Raw genomic sequence first — 9,414 nt, 5'->3', positions numbered from 1 at the left:
TGTGTGTGTGTGTGTGTGTGTGTGTGTGTGTGTGTGTGTGTGTGTGTTTCTTTGTATCTTCCACTAGAACGAGGACAGGTACTGGTTTTGACTGGGCCTCCGTATCTCCAGTGCCGAGCACATGGGATGGGCGTAGGGTATGGACCTGGAGTTGCTTTGACGTAGAGAACTCCAAGGTGAAGAAACATTTTGCAGCAGTGCACATAGATAACTCATTCTGTAACTTGGACTGTTGAGAGCAGTGGTGTCAAACTCAATGGAAATAGGATCCCTAACTGCCACATAATGACTTGGAAAACCACAAATATGCTAATTTTGTAAGAAACTCCATTTTGACACGTCTGACTTAGAACACTGGGAGGTTAAAGTGACTTATCAGGATATATAATATAATATATATAATATATGTATATTGTGTGTATATGTATGTACATATATAAAGCCAGGCCTTGTCAGAGATGGAAGGGACTTGAAGCTATGTCTTCCTGGATTTGAGGCCAGCTGTTTATCACACTTTTTCTCTATGTGACTTACTCACTGAACTGAGCTTACTTAAATGAGTTAAATAACAGTTGAAGTTTTGTACAGGACAGCTTATTGAGGGTAGGCTTGCATTAAGGTATGTCTTAGAAATTATCCTTAGTCCTTCTGTGTTGTTTCTGTATGGGGGAATGACTTGTCCAAGGTCACATAATTAGTAAATGACGGAGCTGAAATTCAAACCTCAGTCCTCAGCAGTCTTTAAGATTCAGGGGTCTTTTGATTCCTTTGATTCCACATTTGTTGTTCTTTCTTCTGCCTTACATGGTGTTTTCCAGATTTGTCTCTGACAATGAAGTGTGTCATTGCAATGTTCATGCTTTGTGTTAATCATCAATTAAGAGGGACTGTAGGAACAGAAAGCAGGATGAAAAAAAAAAAAAGAAAGGGGGAGAGGAAGGGATAGAGTCCTGCATGTGTGCATTTGACCAGCTCCGAAGAGCAGAGTGTTGCAGAACTGACCAGCAGAGAATTTCAGCAATAACCAGGGAAGCTGCTAGCTGGCAACAAGGTTTGTGTCTCTAGACCCTGCCTTCTGGGATTCTCTGCTCAGCACTATCCTCCCTATCTTAGCCTTCCCTGAGGAATTCCATTCTAAAGACATATCAATGTCTCTTGTAGGAGTTATACTACCAAATTAGGATTTGGGATCTAGCATGGAAAAATAGGCCAAGAAATTACAGAAGCAGAATTTGAATCATCAATGGAAAAAAGGTTTTACTACCGATCAGATGGGAAGACAGTTTGCTGCAGGGGGAGCCTCTGTTGGTCCTGGAACACTGTGCTAACATGGCTTGGCAATGTCTAAAGAAAATGGAGCTATTTACTGAAAAAGAGGAAATGTGGCCACAGTTTGTGAAGGACAGAATTTATTCCCCCATCTCCATTTCACAGGAAGTTGAATTTACCAGCACTGTCTGCATTAACGATCAGCCACTAACCTGTCTTCACGACCTATATAATGAGAGTCTGTTGGCTGGCACCTGGAGTGGGGGAATTGAAAGTTATGCAGGCAGTTTTAGAACTGAAGTCTAGACCACAGGGCACATTATGGGCTTTACTTTCTTATTGCAGACACAGCCTGAATAGAAACTGCACAGAAACAATAGCATTTTCAGAGTTACGGTCCTCAGGAAAAGAAAGGGGCACAAACACTCACAACAGCTTGCAGTGTTAGAAACTACCAGAGCTCAGAGCAGGGGAGGAACACACCGTTTTAGCAAACAGGGCCTTTTGGGGAGAGGAAGTTTACATGGGGTGTCCCTAAAGTCGAAACAGCTTAAAATTGCACTAAGACTTTTAGGACATCCAGTATCCCTTCCTTCACTTAGTAACAAGGCAAACCATGGAATTGTGGGGAACATGACGTGAACTAAAGTACATTCTTCATCTAAAATGCCATGCAATTGCCGGAATAGACACAGAGTCATATGGGAAAGGTTTTGTCTTAATTTTTAACTACTACTTGAGAGACAGATGATGAGAAGACAGTTAATTATTTATCTTACCTCTGGGGTTCTGAGGTGCTGGAGCTCTTTAGATCTACCTCTGTTTATGCTGGATTTTTTATTAGCCTCTGGAAAACTATGATGATATTTACTGGGGGGAAAACCATTATGATGTGAACATATGTTGGTGATAAGTATAAGTTGTGAATATCTTAATGGTCTCCATATGGTCCAGAAAGAAATGTAACACATGAAATATGAATGAATTATACTTTTAGAGTCATGGGGAATATATCATTTGCCTATGATGTTTTTGATCCAGTTAACCCTTCTTTAACTTTTACTTTTAATCTTCTTGTTAATAGGTGACACACCAACATTGGTTGAATTGTTGTTTGTATCTTCTTTCACAACTTTTAAGGTAGCAGATTGTAGTTGAAAAGGGATAAAATCTACCAAGAAATAATCCAAGCCTGGGAATATGGCTAATGAAGAGTTCTTTGTAATTTCTTTTCTAAGCTTTGGCTTGGTCTTCTGTTCTGGTGTTTGGTACACATAAAGTTCTTAATGAATGCTTTTCTGTTCCTTTGGTGATGTAATATGCTTTTGGGTTTCATGGTGATGCATTTATATACCACTTATTCAGTTCACAGAATCTGAGACTCATCACTATGGACTTAGAACCCCTTCATTTTATAACTAAGGCCCAAGGTCACACAAGCAGTATCAGAAGTGGGATTCAAACCAAGGTCTCCAGGCTCCTCTGCAAACATTATGAAGTGCCTGATACGGATTTTTGCGTTGGTGTAATTTTATTGACCCCAGCAAAAGTGTGACTGAGGGCGTAGAAAGGATGAATATATGGATGTTTAATTCACTTCAATTCAGGGACCCACTTGGTGTAAAGCACTGTGTTACACACTGTGATTACAAAAACAAAACTGGGGGCAGCTAGATGGCACAATGGAAAGAGCACCAGCCCTGGAGTCAGGAGGACCTGAGTTCAAATCCAGGCTCAGACACGATACTCACTGGCAGTGTGACCCTGGGCAAGTCGTTTAACCTTAATTGCCTCGCAAAAAAAAAAATAAAAATAAAACAAAAAACAAAAAAAAACCAAAAAACAAAAAATGTTCCTCCCCTTAAGGAGCTTATATTTTACTGGGGAAATATAATATATACAGGGATAAAGAAATAATATATATATGCAGTAATATCAAGAGGAGGAGAGCACTAGGGGAACAAGAAAGAACTTATATAGGAAGTAGCCCATGTACTGAGCCTTGCAGAAAGCTAAAGGATCCTCAGATGAGGAAGGGAAGTAGGCATCCATTTCTGGCACAGAGGAATGTATAAAGACATTGAGATGGGAGAGAAGATGTTATAAAGGAAACGTGAGACCAGTCCTGGGAATGTCTGTTGTACTTCTAGCCTGGAGTCCAGTATTCTTTCTAGAATACCTCACATTCCCAACATTCATGTTCTCCATAAATTCTCAAAAATGATAATGAATGACCCTGAACTGCTGAGTAAGCATTACCAAATTAAATACTCAGTCATTCTACATGTCTTAGTTTATATTTATTCCTTAAAGATCTGGCTTAACTGAGAAATGGGTGACTGAAGGGGGTTTGTCTTCTTCACCAAGTACCTGACTTATCCTTGAAAATTCAAACAGCCTTTGTGTGAGTGAGACCTCTTTATTAATTAAATAGCAGTTATGTACAGCTCATTGTTCAGGTACCTCGAGTAGCTCTCCTGGTTTAAGTTCTTTGTAAGGCTGAAGCTAAGGCATCAAGAACGATATGTCAAAGAGCTGGAGCAAAATATTTAACTAGCAAATAATATCTAAGAACTTTGAATACTGACATGTCTTTGGTATGAAGACTAAGAAAGGATTTATGTAATGCTTTGACAACATTTTGTAATCTGATATTTCATGCTTTTAATTCTTTTTTATGATCATATTAAACGTATTTCCACATTAGTCATGTTGTGAAAGAAGAATCAGAAAAAAAAAGGGAAAAACCATGAGAAAGAAAAAAAAAAAGAGCAAATAGTATGCTTTACTCTGCATTCAGACTCCATAATTATTTCTCTGGATGTGGATAGCATTTTCCATCATCAGTCTTTTGGATATGTCTTAGATCCTTGCATTGCTCAGGAGAACTAAGTCTAACAAAGTCAGTTATTGCAAAATGTTGCTGTTACTGTGTACAGTGTTCTGGCTCTGCTCACTTCACTCAGCGTCAGTCCATACAAGTCTTCCCAGGTTTTTCTGAAGTCTGCCTGCTCACTATTTCTTATGGAGCAATAGTATTCCATATACTTCCATATACATTGTCATATACTACAGCTTGTTTAGCCATTCCACAATTGATGGGCATCCCCTCAATTTCCAATTCTTGGCCACCACAAAAAGAGATGCAGTAAATATTTTTGTACATGTGGGTCCTCTTCCCTTTTTAATGATATTTTTGGGATACAGACCTAGTAGTGGTATTGCTGGATCAAAGGGTATACACAGTTTAATGGTTGGATCAGTTCACAACTCCACCAACAGTGCATTAGTGTTCCAATTTTCCCACATCTTCTCCAACATTTATCATTTTCCTGTTTTGTCATGTTAGCCAATCTGATAGGTGTGATGTGGTACCTCAGAGTTGTTAGTGATTTAGGGCATTTTTTACATGTGCCTATAGATAGCTTTAATTTCTTCCTCTGAAAACTGCCTGTTCATATCCTTTGACTTTATCAATTGGGGAATTATTTGTATTCTTATAAATTTAACTCAGTTTTCTATATATTTGAGAAATGAGGCCTTTATCAGAGACACTGGTTGTAAAAATTGTTTCCCAGCTTTCTGTTTCCCTTCTAATCTTGGTTATATTGGCTTTGTTCATTCAAAAACTTTTAATTTTATGTAATCAAAATTATCCATGCTGCATTTCATAATGTTCTCTATCTCTTGTTTGGTCATAAATTCTTTGCTTCTCCATAGATCTGAAAGGTAAACTATTCCTTGCTCTCCTAATTTACTTATAATTTCACTATTTATGTCTAAATTGTGTACCCATTTTGACTTTATATTGGTATACCATGCTTTTAATTAATTCTTTATAGAAAAAGGAGAGAGGGGTGGAGTCAAGATGGCGGGGGGAAAGCAGTGACTTGCTTGAGCTCTCCCCCGAAACCTCTCCAAATACCTATAAAAATGGCTCTAAACAAATTCTAAAGCAGCAGAACCCACAAAAAGACAGAGTGAAACAAATTTCCAGCCCAAGACAGCCTGGATGGTTGATCGGAAAGGTATATCATGCCAGGCGGGGAGAGGAGCGCAGTTTGGTGTGGGCACGCAGGCCGCAGCGAACCTGGAGCAGACCTCAGAGGACTGAATTGCAGGCAGCTGTGACAGCTTCCAGACTTCTCAACCCATGAACACCAAAGACAACTTAGAAGGTCAGTGGGAAAAGTCTGTGACTGCAGTGGTGAGAGAGGAGCTAGGTCTCAGCCGCAAATCTTGAGCATGGCCCAGGGCCACAGCTTTTTCCTGAGCTTCCAGCCCACAGACCGAGGGGGAATCGAGTTGCTGATCAGAGGGGGGATTGCAGGGATCTCTTTGCCAGTGCTGAGGCAGGAATCTCTTGCTTTACCTGTGCTTGGATCTGGGTCACAGTTCTGAGGGTCGGTCCTGGAGCGAGGAGGAGTGCTGGTGCGGTGGAGCTTGTTGTGGTGGTGGACAGAAAACACCTCGCCCCTTATCATACCACCTTGGAAGAACTGAAAATTTATAGATCCCTAGAAGTACCTCTGAAAACAGCTGTACAAACCCCCGAAGCTTGGGACAGTATACTCTTCACGTTCAAAGCAGACTTTTACCTTAACAAAGAGTTTAAAACTCAAGTAATTGGCCAGGATCATGAGTAAGCAGCGCAAAAAGAGTCAGACTATATCATCTTACTTTGGTGACAAAGAAGATCCAAACATACAACCAGAAGAAGACAACAAAGCCAAAGTTCCTACATCCAAAGTCTCCAAGAAGAATATGAATCAGTCCCAGGCCTTGGGAGAGCTCAAAACGGATTTTGAGAAGCAAGTAAGAGAAGTAGAGGAAAAACTGGGAAGAGAAATGAGAGTGATGCAAGAAAATCATGAAAAACAAGTCAACAGCTTGCTAAAGGAGACCCAAAAACATACTGAAGAAAATAACACCTTAAAAATAGCCTAACCCAAATGACAAAAGAGGTCCAAAAAGCCAATGAGGAGAAGAATGCCCTAAAAAGCAAAATTGGACAAATGGAAAAGGAAGTCCGAAAGCTTACTGAAGAAAATACTTCCTTAAAAATTAGAATAGAGCAATTGGAAGCTAGTGACTATGAGAAATCAAGACACTGTAAAACAAATCCAAAAGAATGAAAAATAAGAAAACAAGGTGAAATATCTCATTGGAAAAACAACTGACCTGGAAAATAGATCCAGGGGAGAAAATTTAAAAATTATTGGACTATCTGAAAGCCATGATCAAAAAAAAAGCCTAGACATCATCTTTCAAGAAATTATCCAGGAAAACTGCCCTGATATTTTAGAACCAGAGGGTAAAATAGAAATTGAAAGAATCCACCAATCTCCTCCTGAAAGAGATCCCCAAAGGAAAACTCCTAGGAATATTGTAGCCAAATTCCAGAGTTCCCAGGTCAAGGAGAAAATATTACAAGCAGCCAGAAAGAAACAATTCAAGTATTATAGAAACACAATCAGGATAACACAAGATTTAGCAGCTTCTACATTAGGGGACCGCAGGGCATGGAATATAATATTCTGGAGGGCAAAGGAGATAGGATTACAACCAAGAATCACCTACCCAGCAAAACTGAGTATAATCCTTCAGGGGAAAAGGTCATTCAGTGAAATAGAGGACTTTCAAGCATTCTTGATGAAAAGACCAGAGCTGAATAGAAAATCTGATTTTCAAATACAAGACTCAAGTGGAACATGAAAAGGTAAACAGGTAAGAGAAAATCGTAAGAGACTTATTAAGGTTGAACTGTTTACATTCCTGCATGGAAAGATGATATTTGTAACTCATGAGACCTTTGTCAGTATTAGGGTAGTTGTAGGGGAAAAATTATATGTATGCATTTATAGATATACATAGATACATAGATAGAGGGCACAGGGTGAGTTGAAAATGAAGGGGTCATATCTGGAGAATAAAATTAAGGGGTGAGAGAGGATTATACTAGGAGAAGGAGAAGGGGAGAGGTAGAATGGGGTAAATTATCTCACAAAAAAAAAGAAAAAGGCTCTTACAGTGGAGGGGAAACGGGGGGGAGGTGAAAGGGAATGAGTGATTCTTATTCTCATAGGATTTGACTGAAGGAGGGAATAACATACACACTCAATGGGGTATGGAAATCTGTCTTACCCTACAAGAAAAGAGGGGGGAAAGGGACAAGAGAGTAGGGGAATGATAGAGAAGAGGGCAGATTGGGAAAGGGGGTAATCAGAAGCAAATACTTCTGAGGAGGGACAGGATCAAAAGAAAGAATAGAATAAATGGGGGGGTGGGATAGGATTAAGGGAAATAGAGTTAGTTTTTCACAGCATGTCTACTATGGACGTGTTTTGCATAACTGCACATATATAACCTATATTGAGTTGCTTGCCTTTTCAATGAGGGTGGGTGGGGAGGGAGGAAGGGAAAAAATTTGGAACCCAAAGTTTTAAAAACACATGTTTAAAAAAAAATGTTTTCACACGCAACTGGGAAATACAAAATACAGGAAATGGGATACAGAAATCCATCCTGCCCTACAGGAAAATTGAAGGGGAAGGGGATAAGAAAATGGGGGGAAAGATAGAAGGGAAGGCAGACTAGGGGAAGGGGTATTCAGAATGCATGCCATCTTGGGGTGGTGGGGGGAGGGGCGAGATGGGGTGAAAATTTGGAACTCAAAATCTTTTGAAGTAAATGTTGAAAACAAAAATAAATAAAAATTACAAAATTTAAAATTAAGGAAAAACGAAATAGAAAAGCAGAGAGATTAAAAATATTTGTTCATTTTCATAGCGATTTTACTGTTCAAAATAGTGATTCATCAAGGACACCTCAATGATTGCATTTTCTCTAAAAGAATAAATACGATTTTCTCTGTTTCATTGGTCTTTGGAGAAAATATCCCAGATATTTAAAAAACAACTTTTCCAAGAAATGGAAGGGACATCTAATCCAAACCCTTCATTTAACAGATGAGGAAGCTGAGACCCAAAGTGGTACTTTTTGCACTCTACTAAGCTGCATATGTGTGATGATGCCCAAATAGTTAAACTGGCTAAGGGATGCTTCAGGTATAAGGAAACAAAGTCAGATTACACAGTTGCTTGCATTTATCATGCCCTATGCTGGGTGCTGGAGGAGAGTTATATACATAAAAAGTATGTACTACATATATTTTTAAAAACACAGGCTGCAAGCTACCAGGAAAGTCTTTGTGTGTGATATGGCATTCAAGCAGAAGTGAAGGAAACAAGATTTCTGAGAGGCATAGGGAAGGAGGGAGCTGATTCCATGTAAGGAGCCAACCAGTACAAAGGCACAAGGTTAGGAGATGGAGGAATAACAAGAAGGATGGTGTGGCTAGACCACAGATTACACGGAGGGAAGAAATATATGCAGAAACTGGAAATACTGGAAGAGGCCAGGTTGTGAAGGACTTTAAAAACCAAATAGAATTTTATATTTGATCCTAGAGGCAATTGGGAGCTGCTAGAGTTTACTGAGTAAGGGAACCACATAGTCAAAGTTGCAGGTTAGGAAAAGAGCTTTGGCAGCCATATGGAAGGTGGATTGGAAAGGAGAGAAAATTGAGGCAGAGAGACTGATTAAGAGATTTTTGCAGTAATCTAGGCAAGAGGGGATGAGAGCCTGAGTGATGCTGTGGTAGGAGAAAGGGAAAGATTTGGCAACTGCTTGGCTGTATGTGTTTGGTCAAAGTGATGACTTTTTAAAATAACATGAAGGTTTGAGACGGTGACTGGTAGGATGGTTGTCGCGTCAATAGAAAGAGAGAAGTTAGTTAGAAGGGTTTGTGGTGGGATGGGGTAGGGGGCAAGAGAATAGGGGAGAACATGAAGATGAGTTCTGTGTTGGAGATACCTCCATGACTTCTATTTTGAAATACATAATAGACAGTAGGCAATGCATGATGAGAACTCTGAATAGAAACTAGGATTAGATCTCCACACCTGGGAGTTAGCCCCAGAGAGATAATCGAACCCATGAGAGCAGATGTGATCATCAATTAAGTGAATAGAGAGAAAGAAGAGGGCCCAGGAAAGAGCTCTGTGGCTCTTAAGTGTAGATCACACTTAAAGGGAGTCTGATGTGGATTCAGATTAAGACAGAGAGATTAAGGAGTGTGGGCAG

The sequence above is a fragment of the Vombatus ursinus genome, unplaced genomic scaffold (genome assembly GCF_900497805.2).
Source record: "Vombatus ursinus unplaced genomic scaffold, bare-nosed wombat genome assembly UNPS02014776.1, whole genome shotgun sequence".
Classification (NCBI taxonomy): domain Eukaryota; kingdom Metazoa; phylum Chordata; class Mammalia; order Diprotodontia; family Vombatidae; genus Vombatus; species Vombatus ursinus.
This window is presented reverse-complemented; position numbering follows the sequence as displayed.